Source organism: Salarias fasciatus, chromosome 14 (assembly GCF_902148845.1).
Source record: "Salarias fasciatus chromosome 14, fSalaFa1.1, whole genome shotgun sequence".
Lineage (NCBI taxonomy): Eukaryota > Metazoa > Chordata > Actinopteri > Blenniiformes > Blenniidae > Salarias > Salarias fasciatus.
The window spans coordinates 40,304,850-40,320,320 of NC_043758.1; the positions used below are offsets into that span (position 1 = coordinate 40,304,850).

The 15,471-nt window shown below is 46.6% G+C and overlaps 1 long non-coding RNA gene across 1 annotated transcript; it reads left to right on the forward strand.

The window, feature by feature from the left end:
• Positions 1-224: 224 nt before the first annotated feature.
• LOC115400285 (uncharacterized) lies at positions 225-1,843 on the forward strand. The gene is made up of 3 exons (XR_003932788.1): positions 225-266; positions 1,418-1,542; positions 1,686-1,843. It is a non-coding gene; the product is annotated as an uncharacterized LOC115400285 (long non-coding RNA).
• The last annotated feature ends 13,628 nt before the right edge of the window (positions 1,844-15,471 follow it).

Here is a 15,471-nt window from a genome sequence, read left to right on the forward strand (position 1 = left end):
ATCCTTCATGAATTTCAAAATTTCACTCCATAAGTTAATAAAAGTCTCCCTTCCTACAATATTTACAACATACATGTCAACCCAGAACGTCACATGAGACGTTCCAAGTGCGCCAAAGCGACAGTGACGGAGCAGTGGCGGTCAGTTGCGGCGGGCCTGTGCTGTTTGAATTTGAGCGCTGGGAATCCTCATAAACGGACAACGACATGAAGACGATGGAAGTGCTTTTTCGGGGATGGATACCACAACAGTTGCAGTACTGAAAGGTAACCTAAATTTGCTTTTGACAGTCTTAAGGTCATTGTGGACTCATGTGGTGCTCACATGGCGCTCATGCCGTGCGCCATGCATGCACAAGCTTTTCCGTTGCTACAGAATACTGTTTATCTTCTCTTTTGTTACAGATTTATAAAAATTGAAGCACATACATTTTCAGTCTATTATCATTTAGTATTAAAGTTTATTTAGCCTTTTTTTCTGTTTCTGAATTACTGGGGCAGCAAGTGATTAGATACTTTAATTTCTGTCGGCAGACCTTGTAATCCTCCAGACCCTCCAGACAGTCTGCTCTCTCCATGCATGAGATTTTCACTATTTGGGTGTCTTTGTAAATTGAGCTACAGCCTGATAGCTTCACAGAGGCACTTTTCAAAGTTAGCATGATAGCATCTGTCATGGTTTGTTTGCTATGGCGCTCTGGCACAGCGTATCCTGGCTCGTGCGCGAGCTGCGGCTCACAGGGCTGCGCGCAGACCCTAGCAGACAAGCAACTTACAAAAACACCGCAAGTTCAGCATTGCAGTACACGCACTGAAGTGGTCCCACACGCCAGACCTTTTCAGTCTTTTTTGCCCATCTCCGTCACCCCCCTCTCTCTCTCTCTCTCTCTCTCTCTCTCTCTCTCTCTCTCTCTCTCTCACCTCATTGCCACATGAGGTTAATGAAAGGAAGCCTCGAGGTATAAGACTTTGTCTCGATCATTTTTTGTATTTGAGTTACTCGAGTAATAGTTGCAGCCTGAGTAAATGCAGTAGCGAGGTGACAATGGCGGGAGGGTGTGGAACTAACGCAGCTGGCGCTGAGCTGTGTGTCAAGTTACCACATACGCAATGAATGGGTTTGCCGCAGGTCTGTGCTGTTTGGTGTGAAACCGGCTTGAGTTCAGCATAAGATGGGACATAGTGGGTGTCCATACTAACTTTAACTTATGAAAAACACTACCTGATATGCCAAAACCATTTGTGATTTTATTAGAAATTGCATGCAGGCTTAAATTAAATGTAAATTCATATACCTGCTTCAGAAGTTCTTCTCTGCTACTGCCATCAGCACATTCTCACCCTTTCAAATAGGATTGTGACTTATGTACCAGGTAACAAAATAACACATATTCACAGTGTTTGTATGTGTCTTCCAGCTGCTAATGTCAGCACAGACATGCTTTCCAGTCTCTCCAAGGAGGACTTGCGAGACCTCTTTCCAGGGCCTGAGCACTTTATCCGAAGGATGGCCATTTGGAGGACCATACATGGTGGAAATGAGGTGGTATTAGATTTAAAATTGTGTAGATAGTACTGTTACTATGCTGTGTTGTAACATCAGTGAAACAATTACTTTTTGGTGTTGTTTCTAGTGTTTTACTATTCACCTAAAGTTTATGTGAGATAAATGCTTGTCTTTTTCAGTATGAACAATTAGCCTACAACAACCAGCCTCACCCAGGCACCTCTGGATGTGATGCCACCTCTATTCCCACTACCCCAACCCCATCCACCCCTCCATCCATCCCCGCACCAGGAGACAGTGCCAGCAGAACTGTACAGCTTGTATGTAGACAGTTTGTTGTTTACACAGACACAGAGTTGGAGCAGTCAAGAACCGCCTATTTTGAAAAGCAACGTGCTGGACAAGAAGGCGACTATACACTCTCCAAAGAGCTTCGCTGCCGCTTAATAAGGAATACAGTAACAAGCATGCTTGCCATCAAGACAGCTGCTGAGGATGACTTCCAATATCCATGCTGCAGAGAGCTATCTGCGATGGCTAAGCGTCTCATTGAGTACTACCCGATGCTGCGGGACAGAACTGCAGCCAGTGGAGATGAGTGGGTAAGAGGATGCGCTTTATTCAGGATCACTGGTTTTATGGCTTGATTTAAATTTGATTAATGTGATTCTTTGTTTGTTTTAATTTCAGAAATCTGTCAAGAGGCAGCTTTTGAAAAGGGTCCAGAACGTGACACCCCCAAAAAAAATGATTCTACATATTGAGAAAAATATTCTAAAATGTTATCTTTCTATCAAGAAATAGTTTTTAGTACAACATTGCTGGTTTCAAGAATTGTAATGCCTGGTGTATAGCATTATGTCAAGGTGGTGGCACTAGCATTTACTTGATTTAAGAAAAGTTTCCAATATATTAAGAAAAAAGTATCATATATTCTGTCTGTATCAACAAAGCTGTACTTGTTATGAGTGAAATTCACTAATTATAAGATATCTCCAGTTCACTAGGGTTAGATATATTTACTTGTTTTTTAGAATCTTGACAAGTCTAATTTTCTTGTTCCATTGGCAGATAATTTTGCTTATTTTAAAGGTATAAGACACGATTTTGATTTCCGGGTGGATCACCTAAGTAATTGGTGGGTCTGTTTGTCAATCATTCTGACGAGCTGCTTTCGTAAGGCGGTTCTACCTGCTTGCGCCCAATCAGCTTCTCCCTTTTGCGCATTCAGAGTGTTTCTGTAGCCGTGAGCTTCTGAGCTAGTACTGACCGATGGCGAGTCTGACATAATGAAACTGAAACTATTTCAGAAAAAAAGCTTTATTTATGAGCGAGGCGGATCGCAGAAACTGTAAACAGAGCCGTGCACGCCGGAGAAGAGGAGATCGCGCTCGTACACTTCCGCGTTTCCTGGGAGAAGCAGGAGAGCCGGGCGGATGGTCTGGAGCATGGCGTTGTTCAAAAAGTGAGTAACAGACGTGGGGCTTCGTCTTTTCGAGAAAATCGTGTATTAGACCTTTAAGTAATATTACCCCAACTTTTGTATATTTTTTTTCTTGTTTTTCAAAGCTGACTTTTTGCAGTGTCGACCTGCTGTCCTGAAGCAAGCAGCTGCCTCAGAGGTCTGAACCAACACTCCTCCCTTCAAGAGAAGCCAGCACAGCCCCTGCTCTGTGGGGGTGGGGTGGGGTTCCAGTGTGGGGGGGGTGCTGGATGTTTACTGCTCGCAGAGCCCAGGCCTGGTCACAGAAAGACAAGATGAATTTGACAGCTAATGTAAAAATAACAGACAATCATAAATCAGGGAAGCCGGCGTCGTGAGTCGATGATGAGAGTTAATCAATACGGGCCTGACTCCGCCATTGTGTGGAATGGCACTCCATTTATTACAGGGGGGACTTGGAGGAGAAACATTATTCATATTAGAGTATGCACACACTGCTGGGAGGGAGGAAGCAGAACCGCTGGAGAACAGGGCTGCTTCATCACTGCTGCTAAAACACAAGGACACCTGACCCCATAAAGTCACCTGACCACTGAACTTTGACCCTGGAGCTGCTCCCATCGGGTCAAACCACAGGATTAACCATCTGAAAGCAGCGGGACGTCATCTCCCCTCTGAAACCCAGAACTGAGCCAAAGAAAGCTTTAAAACAGGACCAGAGCTGCAGACGGTCAAATGACAGTCCTGACAACACAACAGGGAACCGAGGAGGGAACAGAGACAGGGACCCAGCCAGACTGATCGGGTTTGTGGATCTCAGCTCATGATACCAGGATGTGGAGGGATCAGGTCATCTGCTCAGAACTTACTCACCTGGAGGTTCCACTCCTGAACACACCTGCAGCTTTTCCACCACGATCCTCTCAGATATCCTCCATTTGTCCTAAATAATTTCATTTTATTGATTGTTTCTTCCACTCTAGATCAGTTCCAGTGAGGAGGATCATGGTGAAAATGAAGTGGAGCCAGCAGAGGAAGTGTCTTTAGATGATTCACACCAGCTCTTCACCTGTGTCCAGAGAGATGCTAAATCAGCGAAGCCTACGTTTTCAGACACTTAGCTTGATCTCCTCTGAGCGTTTTGCCAGAGAACTAAGACTCTGGCAATAACAAAGCAGAAACACACAAAGGAAAGAACAGGTGTTCAAAAAAGGCCCTGAAATGCAGAAAAAAGCCTCTTAAAAACATGTTTAATACTTTGAGGATTTTTTGGGGCACAGAAAATAAATTCAAGCAGAACTCAGAGAACTCTGGGAGCTGGCTTATGTGACGTATCAGGGGTCAGACTGCTGGGAAACCGGAGGATTTCACATCGTCAGTCAAGGGAAATCAGGCATGTTTTGAGTGAGCCTGTAAGATTTTCAGTTGTTACGACGGCCTCTTACAAGCCCAGGATGTTCAGCACGACTGAGAATGAAAAATGACTTCCAGAGCTCCTCCATTCATTCACAACACCAGGACAGCGCGACAGCACCTCCCCTCCAGACGCCAGGTCCAGGTGTGTCCACCCACATCCCTTAAAAATCCAGGACCAAACCGTCCATGTGAAATTCAGAGGGTTGTGCTCATTGTTGGTTATTTCATCAGTGTTATTTACAATTAAGATACTCTATTTACATCATTTACACCCATTCTCTGTACAACAACAATCAGTCCTGCCTTCTCCACCTTAAGTTACCCATTAAGTTACCTTTCAGCCAGACATTACAATCCCCCAGTGAAACCTCCCCTCCCTCAGGTTCCACTTGGACCAGTCCAATCAGAGTGCTGATGTGCAGCTGGGCTGCCTCATATGGCCACGCCTCCACGCCGGTGTCCAGCCAATCAGCTCAAAGAAAGAGAGCTGGTGAGAAGTCAAACAAACAAATGGGAGTGAAAACTAACTAAATAAGTTCCAGTCTTCAGCTGTTAACGCAAAACCATCTGTAAAAGAAATGCAATGTAACTCATGTGTGAAAGACCGAAAGCAAATGAAAATATACAAAAGAGAATGTGGGTGGCGGAATACAGCTGATGAGTGAGGGCTGGCTGCCCGCTTCCTCACAAACGCCGTCTTCACTTTCTTAATCTGTTGGCATCACCGCAGTAGAGTTGCTGAAAAATAGTCACCCAAAAATAAACGAATGAAATAAAGCTGAAAAAATGAAAATGCTTGAAAATTATGAAGCTGAATGAGTCCAGTTTGCTGCTGCGGCTCGTGGTGCAGTATGTGTCATGATGGTCACATGACCTCCTGAAAGGTCAGGTGTTTGGAGTGTCACCGTCCTGCCGGCCATGCAGGCCGTGAGACTCTGTCTCTGGTGGACAGCAGCAGCAGGACGGACGCCGTGAGACACTGGACATTCAGACGCTTTCTAATTCAGGAATAATCATTCTGAATGACAGAATTTGGGATTATTCTCCTTCATGTTTACATGGGAATCCCAATTCTGAATTAAGGTTTGCATGTTAATTCTCTTTTTTTATTTAATTCCTCTTCAGATCTGGGTTGGTGAAGGGTTCTGATTGGACAGGAGGAGGAAGTAAACAAACTGCACTTCCTGAGTTTTTTTTTTCTTGATGAACTTTGTTGCTACAGCTTTAAAAACCATCTCTGCATGAAACCCATTTCTTCTATGGCTCCATTAAATAAATCGTCTCTTTTAGAGTCCAACGCTTGCTCCTGGCAGCCATCTTGGAATATGTGTGTCGTGGCAACAAAACAAGAGAACAAGCAGAACGATCAAAATGAAGATTTATAATATGATGGAGGGATAATTTCATTCTACTTTGAAATCTGAATAAATGGCTGCTTTATTTTTAACAAAATTTAATTCTGAATAATCACGTCACTCGGAGTTAGTCATTTCCAAGGTAATTTTAAAGTGGAATGAAGTTTTATTTTCAAGTAAAGGAGGATGGAAATGCTCATGTAAACATGGCCATTGTGTTTAGAAGCTAAGCTGTGCTCCGTTCTGACCACCTGAACTCATAATGTCAGTTCTGTGGTCGGCAGTGTTGTCACAAATCACTTAAAAAGGTAATCCAATTACTGATTACTGATTACTCACCAAAAAGGTAATGTTGGTACTTTACTGATTACTTCAATATCAAAGTAACTAAGTTACTTTAAAGTAACTTAGGTACTTTTTACCGATTTCCTCCCTTTGCTGCCTCAACATAAGAATGACAACTGGTTGTTTAAATAATACTTTATTGAACATGAACAAACTTGAAACATGAACATGTTTTTTTGTTTCTGTTTCACTGGCTTTACAATACAGAAACTGGTGTGTAACACACTACACCTGCAGGCTGGTCTCACATCATGAAACTGGAACTGTTTTGGAAAATCAGCTTTATGAGCAAGGCCGATCGCAGAAACTAAACAGAGCCGTGCACGCCCGGAGAAGAGGAGCCATAGAGGCGTTTCCTCTGGAGAAGCCGTCGAGCAGGCAGGACGGTCTGGCGCATGCGCGTTTTTCAAAAAGCGAGTTACAGACGTTTGACTTAGTCTTTTCGACAAAATCCTGTATTACACCTTTAATATACGTGACCCGGCGTTTTGTCCTCCCCGGGGAAAACGTGACATGCAACGTCTCTCCCAGATGCCAGAGAAACATTTTCTCTTAGAAATCCACATGTAATGCAAGAATAGTCAGTTAAACGTGCTGTTGCACCATTGTTCCTGAAGGTGGCGCTCTAAGATTAGATAGGGGGCTGAAGCCAGCCTGTTGGTGTTATGTTCACGGACTGTTGGAGAGAGTTTGAGTGGAGAGTTTTGGCGTGGGTTACGGCCAGCAGTAGCCCTGTGTTTATTCTCTGCTTGGTCTAAGTAATATAAAAAAGCCATTTGGAACGACCTGGGGACGTCTGGTGCTTCGTGGATTGCAGAACGTTACAATATGAGGCAATAACAAAATAGTAACGCACTGTTGGGGATGCATTAATGGAAATATTAATGTGAAGGACCCAGGCCTTTTCAGCAGGCCACAGGCCCTTCAAGACACGACCCGGAGTCATGTTGTCTGCGAATACTGTCCCCCTTCACAGGGGAGACATGAGCCCTGCTGTGACAGAGACACAGCAGACTTTGAAGCCCTCGAGAACAAAGGAGAGAAACTTCTTCCCCCAGCAGGAGGCCAGCACCATGATGTTCCACAGAGCCTCAAAATGGCTGCCCATCTCCTCCACCATGTGCTCAGAACAAAGAAACCCTCATGTAATGGCCGCTCATCTCTCCTCACAGCAGAAGAAAACCAGATAAGGGTGCAATACCACTGCCAACCTCACGAGGGCGCTTGTGAGGCTCCTCCCCAGAGTAGAGGAGGAAGGACCCAGTTCACCGTCTGACTGGCCAAACAGGCCCTGGGGACGGGAGCTCCACCCGAGATTCACAAGACGCCATCTTGAGTTCAACTGAAGTTTCTGTCTAGGTAGGACGTGCGCAGCGCGTCTCTCCCACGGACTAAACCCGGTACCGAACCGACCCGCTGGTCGGGACGTTTTGGTTTCGGGGCCATCTCCCCTCCTTCACCGGTGAACCCCTTTTCCCAACGGAGCAGAACGGCAGGGACTCCCCCGGAGAGGACCGAAGACACCAGCAGGAACCGCACACCACCCGCCAAAGGGGAAGGTCCGGAGAACCCCCCCTTTTCCCTCTCTCTCTCATCTACGTGGGCGTGGATTGCGGACCCACGCAGCCGGACACAGGCGCCCGTCGGGCGCTCCCTCACCCTGTCTCTCCCTCTCTCTCTCGCTCTCTCCCTCTCTCTCGTCCCGTTACTCCTCCCAGGGAGTAGCTCCGCCGACCGCGACCCGGGACTCCGAGAGATACACCGCTCTGCTTCCATTCACACACCACACGCACACACCCACACTCACACACACCTCCTCTTCCTCCAGGAAGAAGGACCACACAGCCGACCCCATCGGGCCACGCTCCGAACGGGTTAACGCCCCGCCCTGTGCCTCTCCAGACCCGCTCTCTCTCTCTCTCTCTCTCTCACACACACACACACACACACACACACACACACACACACACACACACACAACTTGCAAGTTTTGAATGTTCTGTTTTGTTGATTAGATGTGTTAATTAGTAATAGACATTGTTAATAAACGCTCATTAACTGAACTGGACGATTCATTCTTGGGTGTTTTGTGACAAATGCCCATGGTTGTAACAGTCTATGCTCGATCTCACACCTTCTCTGATAATTTAACGGTTGTTTATCCAAAGATTAACATCCATCTTAAGTTATCTTTCCATCTTTGAGACTGAAAATTGGTAATGAATGTTCCTCTGACGAGGTGGTGCCCCGGAATTATTAATTAAATAACCCACAGGTTTACTTAACGCATAATTCACAACTTCCCTCAGCTAGTTTTCTGTAATTTACCCATTTTCAGTAATTGGTAATTTGTGGCATTATTGATTAATGAATAACACCTTGTTAATCAATAATTCAATGGTTAAATCACTCAGTGGTCTACTCCATTCCCAAATAGCGATTATTTAACATTATTAACGAATAAATAACCATTTATTCTGATTAATAATAATTGATGTTGGGTTAAATTACTGGGTGCTTCGCTTTAAATAGTTTATTACGCCGTAATTGATTGTTATTGGTGATCCACTGTGAATGACCCGCAATTATTAATTGGTAAATCAAAATGTAACCAAATTAATAAGTAACTAAATTACTTAAAGTAATTAATTACTCTCAGTAATCGATACTTTAGTAATTTATTCCCAATTACCAATCGTAAACCCCAACAGCACAGTCACTTAGGAAACTACCTTTAATCAGAGTACTGGTCTGGAAAAATGAACATGTTAGATTACTCGTTACTGAAAGAAAGTAATCAGATTAAAATAACGCGTTAATTAGTAGCGTGTTAGTGACAACACTGGTGGTCGGTTTCTCTTCAAACAAAGCCTCTGACACACGAGCGGCCTGCAGGGCGTCGTGGATTCAGAGTGCCTTTCACTTCTTCTCCCCGGTCACTCTGAAGAGGGGAGCTCATGTCTCACTGTGTCAGCCTTGTGTTTCACGATTTCCTTCTGATTTTAAAGGGGCTGTATCCTGCTTTTTTAGCTAGTCCAAACCCTAGAAATGGCATTAACATGGTAATAGTTTATTTTTGGCACTAAGGAAAAGTCATTTTGTGTGAAATAAAAGATTTTCTGGGGCTAATTCTGAAACCCGGAAGAGAAAACGCTCTGTTTCACTGAAATCCCGCCTCTCCCCCTGTGGACTTTGACTGACAGCTACTTCAACCAATCAGCACTTCAAAACAAATACGCTGGCTAGCTTTAGCTCTTTAGCTCTAGCTTCTCCACACGCAAAAATGTCTTTTCCTGTGAGAAACTCACCAAGCGCAGACCCTCCAGACCCTTCAGACCCTCCAGACCCTCCAGACCCTCCAGACCCTTCAGACCCTCCAGACCCTCCAGACCCTTCAGACCCTCCAGACCCTCCAGACCCTCCAGACCCTTCAGACCCTTCAGACCCTTCAGACCCTTCAGACCCTCCAGACCCTCCAGACCCTCCAGACCCTTCAGACCCTCCAGACCCTTCAGACCCTCCAGACCCTTCAGACTCTTGCTCTTGCTTGACTGTTGCTTTCAGACGATGGTCAAAGTTTATCCCTGAAATCGGAGATACAAAAAGCAGCAACACTGATTTCTGAGGGCCTGCGGGAGGGGGGCTCAGGGGAGCCATCTTCACCGTGTGACGTCAACGTGGAAAACAGACTGTTTTCACGGGTGCCTCGAGTGCCGTGTGGCTGCCTGTCTGAGCAGCAGCCACACGAGGAAATCTCAAAACACATAGGCACGAAGGAAAAAACGCTTTGGGGGTGTTTTAGGTGAGTACATCACTATATAACAAGGTTAAAACATACAAAAAGTGAATTTTGCATGATACAGCCCCTTTAATAATGACACTCATATAAATGCTTCTAACTCCTCACCAATATGTTTCTCTTGTATCTGTGTGTGTCTTCTGGGGGTGTAGTGAATAAATATGTCACTGCTCTGATTATTAAACTGCCACGCTGTAGTCCGGCCAAAGCTTTTTTTTTTTGAGAAAACGTTCCTACAGCTTTGTCCGCTGTGTGAGGAGGGAGAGCTGGCAGCGCTCCACCTTCTTTAATTAATTAGTGTCACAACAGAGAGGCTCAGCCTTTGGATTGACATGCAGTGATATGAGGTGGTAAATAACACTGAATATCCACAAGTAGTTTTGCAGTGATGGAAGGTTTGTCACTGAGCTTTCAGAGGTCGGACCAGGGAGGCCAGACTGGGGCGACAGTAGCTCAGATGGTCGAGCAGGTCGTCTCATAACCAGAAGGTTGGCGGTTTGATCCCCGCTCCCGCACAACTGTTGTTGTGTCCTTGGGCAAGACACTTCACCCGCCTTGCCTAAGTATGAAAGTTGTGAGAGTGAATGGTTGGTGGTGGGAGGGGCCGCATGGTGCAGATTGGCAGCCTCGCTTCCGTCACTCTGCCCCCCCCCAGGGCAGCTGTGGCTACCACCACCCAGTATGGAGAGAATGGGTGAATGTGATATTGCAGTGTAAAGCACTTTGGTCTCTGCTAATGCAGATGAAAAAGTGTTGTCCATTTACTTTATTCATATTAATGAACATCTAAGGAGGCATGAAACAGTTATTGAAAAATGTACATTTCAAACAAATATTTACAGTACGCTCAATTCTCGTAAGAACAGAAAGCCTTACAGTTTAACAGCTTTTAAAGCTGGTGTGGTTTCTACTATACATCTTATATGTGATTAGCAATTTTTATTTTAGATAATTGCTGTGCTTATGCGGATTAACGGGATGCCCTTTGAATCACGGTTCATCTCCCAGCTGGACAAGTACCCAGAGAACCCGATGAAGGTTTTTTTTTTAGTGGAGTTGCAGGACACAAGATCCGCCAGATATTGGCACTGACAGCTAAGGTACATGCTAAGGTTTGTCTGTTAAAATTTAAATGAATTAATCATATTCAGCACTGAAAGCTATCTTTTTTATTTTTTTATTTTTTGCAGAGTGATGACATTGGCATCAAGCCAGACTGCATTTTGAAATTTCCGTGTGTCTACCTCAATGAGGACAGCAAGGATCTCATCAAGGAACACAACGTCAGTAAACATGACAATGTGCAGAAGTATATTCTGTTTATTTGAGAGGGAAATATTATGTAGTGTTAATGTAATCTAACATCTTCATCTATCTCTCAGTTATCTTGGTGATATAAAATTGCTTGAATTTGTTGTCTGATTGATTAAAATATATAAACATGGGCAACAATTTGTGTTTGTGTTGTGCACAATTAGCCACACTGATTAATTAAATAAGCCAGACTATCCAAAGTATGTCAGACCTAACACTTACATCTTTTGTAGAATACCCCTCTGAAGTCTCCTGAGTCTGACTGAATATTTGTTTTTCTGGAGGCATGTTGGTGCTTTTTTTGGAATCTTTGTCAAATCCACCAATCAACCTGATCTCCTCTGTGTTGGTCAGAATGTGGACTTTGAAGAAATGGAGAGAGGCTTTCCTGAGACCACCATGGGGATCTATCTGATCAGAAAAGAAAATGCAGAGCCAGAGGAGGATCCTGAGGACGTGGGAGCTTTGATTGAGGGAGTGGAAGTCCCTATTGGCCTGAGAAGCATCATACATGGATGTGTAATGCTATTTGGATGGGCTGAACTTAAGCTACCCACAGGTATGGAAATGCACATTCGAAGTGTTCCAAAAGGTCCTGATGAATCTGGATGGACAGAAGCTGTCACCCACAGTTCAGTCATTAAAAATCAAGATGCTACAGTGAACTTTATTGTGCATTTTGTCATGCTTTTCAAAGAAATGGACACTAAAGAATTGTTATTGTTGCACTTTATGTTTACTTGTACAGCTTTTTCACTGGCTCACTTTGCAGTTGAATGTCAGTTTTGATACCTAAATTTCAATAAATGAGTATTAATTGAAAATGTGTGATGTGTTTAATGTAATTTAATATGATTTTAATGAGCTGAGTTCAAGAAACTTTCATGGGTGCATCAATATATTTTAGGTAAATAGAATGTATTTAAAGAAAACACATAAATCCATTTTGAGCAAATTAGATAAATACAATGAGCCTCAACTGCATAAATCCTCATAGTCTTTTCATCTCTGTTTTATTTAATATAGTTACATTGGGGCTATTTATCGGTTTGTGCTCATATTACTTAACTCAGTTGCATGGAAATTTGTCATGTAATTGAAATTCATAAAACAGATGAAAATGACCAAATTTATTTTTTGAGTGTGGCTCACTGTGCAGTTGAACGTTGGTTTAATACCCAGATTTCAATAAATGAGTATAAATTGAAAATGTGTGATGTGTTTAGTGTAATTTAATGTGATTTGAATGAACTGAATTTAAAGGTGCTGCTGGCAGGATTCAGCATCTCCGCCATCTTGCTTAGGTTTACCTAAGCAAGATGGCAATTTGATCCATCTAAGATGGCGATTTGAAACCCAGCACAGCCAGTCCTGTCCTGTTTTCTCTGACATCATGCCCTTACGCAAGTTAAGCCCCTCCCACAAGAATGTGCAAGGAACGCCCCTCGACCAATCATGGTCAGAGCCTCAGGGGCTCTTCTGATTGGTCAAAGATACCTGGAGCTGTCGAGATTCCTTTTCAGCTCAGAACAGAGACAGATGGAAATGCTGCGCCCTCGCGGTAGAGCAGTTATGCTACACTCCTAAAGGATTATCAATGGGTACTCTAACATTTACTCCCCCTAGAACTGCCACCTTAACGTGGTGGGGGAGTTTGAGAGCCCGCATGATCCCAGGAGCTATGTTGCCGGGGGGCTTTATGCCCCCTAGTAGGGTCTCCCATGGCAAACAGATCCTGGGTGACGGGCCAGACTGAGAGCAGTTCAACAGCCCTTATGAGAAGAGAGACAACAAAGGTCGTTACGTCGCCCGGTATGGCGCAGCCGGGGCCCCACCCTGGAGCCAGGCCTGGGGTTGGGGCTCATAAGCGAGCGCCTGGTGGCCGGGTCTTTGCCCACGGGGCCTGGCTGGGCTCAGCCCGAATGGACGACGTGGGCCTGACCTCCGGTGGGCTCACCACCCACCGAGGGAACCGTAGGGGCCGGGTGCAGTGTGGATTGGGTGGCAGCCGACGGCAGGGTGCCCGGCGACCCGATCCCCGGACACAGAGACTGGCTCTAGGGACATGGAATGTCTCCTCGTTGGTGGGGAAGGAGCCTGAGCTTGTGAGGGAGGTTGAGAGGTACCGGCTCGATATAGTCGGCCTCACCTCCACACATAGCCTGGGTTCTGGAACCCAACCTCTCGAGAAGAGCTGGACTCTCCACTTCTCTGGCGTTGCCCGCGGTGAGAGGCGGTGTGCTGGTGTGGGTTTGCTTATAGCCCCACAGCTCAGCCGCCATGTGTTGGAGTTCACCCCAGTGAACGAGAGGGTTGCATCCCTGCGCCTTCGGGTCGGCGATAGGTGCCTCACTGTTGTCTCGGCTTACAGGCCGAACAGCAGTGCAGAGTACCCGGCCTTCTTGGAGTCCCTGGGAGGGGTGCTGGACAGTGCTCCGACTGGGGACTCCATTGTTCTACTGGGGGACTTCAACGCCCACGTGGGCAGCGACAGTGAGACCTGGAAGTGGGTGATTGGATCGCACGGCCTCCCCGATCTGAACCCGAGTGGTGTTCTGTTATTGAACTTCTGTGCTAGTCACAGTTTGTCCATAATGAACACCATGTTCGAGCACAGGGGTGTCCATAAGTGCACTTGGCACCAGGACACCCTAGGTCGGAGGTCGATGATCGACTTTGTTGTCGTGTCATCTGACCTCAGTGTTTTGGACACTCGGGTGAAGAGAGGGGCAGAGCTGTCGACCGATCACCACCTGGTGGTGAGTTGAATTCGCTGGCGGAGGAGGAAACCGGACAGACTTGGCAGACCCAAACGTGTTGTGAGGGTCTGCTGGGAACGTCTGGCAGAACCCTCTGTCAGCATGGCTTTCAACTCCCACCTCCGGGAGAGCTTCTCTCATGTCCCGAGGGAGGCTGGGGACATTGAGTCCGAGTGGACCATGTTCTCCACCTCCATTGTCGAAGCAGCTGCTCGGAGCTGTGGTCGTAAGGTCTCCGGTGCCTGTCGTGGCGGCAACCCCCGAACCCGGTGGTGGACACCAGAAGTAAGGGCTGCTGTCATACTGAAGAAGGAGTCCTATCGAGCCTTGCTGGCTCATGGGACTCCCGAAGCAGCTGACGGGTACCGGCAGGCCAAGCGAACTGCAGCCCGAGCGGTTGTGGAGGCAAAAACTCGGGTCTGGGAGGAGTTCGGGGAGGCCATGGAGGAGGACTATCGGTCGGCCTTGAAGAAATTCTGGCAAACCGTCCGGTGCCTCAGGAGGGGAAAGCAGGTCTCCGCCAACACTGTTTACAGTGGAGGTGGGGAGCTGCTGACCTCAACTGGGGATATTGTTGGACGGTGGAAGGAATACTTTGAGGACCTCCTCAATCCCGTCACCACGTCTTCCGTGGAGGAAGCAGAGGCTGAGGTCTCAGAGGTGGACTCGTCCATCACCCAAGCTGAAGTCACTGAGGTGGTTGGCAAGCTCCTCGGTGGCAAGGCACCGGGGGTGGACGAGATTCGGCCTGAGTACCTTAAGTCTCTGGATGTGCAGGGACTGTCTTGGTTGACACGTCTCTGCAACATCGCGTGGCGGTCGGGGACGGTGCCTCTGGATTGGCAGACCGGGGTGGTGGTCCCCCTGTTTAAAAAGGGGGACCGGAGGGTGTGCTCCAACTATAGGGGGATTACACTCCTCAGCCTCCCCGGGAAAGTCTATTCCAGGGTACTGGAGAGGAGGATCCGACCGATAGTCGAACCTCGGATCCAGGAGGAACAATGCGGTTTTCGTCCTGGTCATGGAACAGTGGACCAGCTCTATACCCTCCATAGGGTGCTCGAGGGTTCGTGGGAGTTTGCCCAACCAGTCCACATGTGTTTTGTGGATTTGGAGAAGGCATTCGACCGTGTCCCTCGTGGTATCTTGTGGGGGGTGCTCCGGGAATACGGAGTCCGTGGCCCCTTGTTAAGGGCCGTCCGGTCTTTGTATGACCGGGGTAGGAGTCTGGTCCGCATTGCCGGCAGTAAGTCGGACCTGTTCCCGGTGCATGTTGGACTCCGGCAGGGCTGCCCTTTGTCACCGGTTCTGTTCATAATCTTCATGGACAGAATTTCTAGGTGCAGCCAGGGGCCGGAGGGGGTCTGGTTTGGGAACCACAGGATTTCATCTCTGCTTTTTGCAGATGACGTTGTCCTGTTGGCTTCATCGAACCCAGACCTACAGCATGCACTGGGGCGGTTCGCAGCCGAGTGTGAAGCGGCAGGGATGAGGATCAGCACCTCCAAATCCGAGGCCATGGTCCTCGACCGG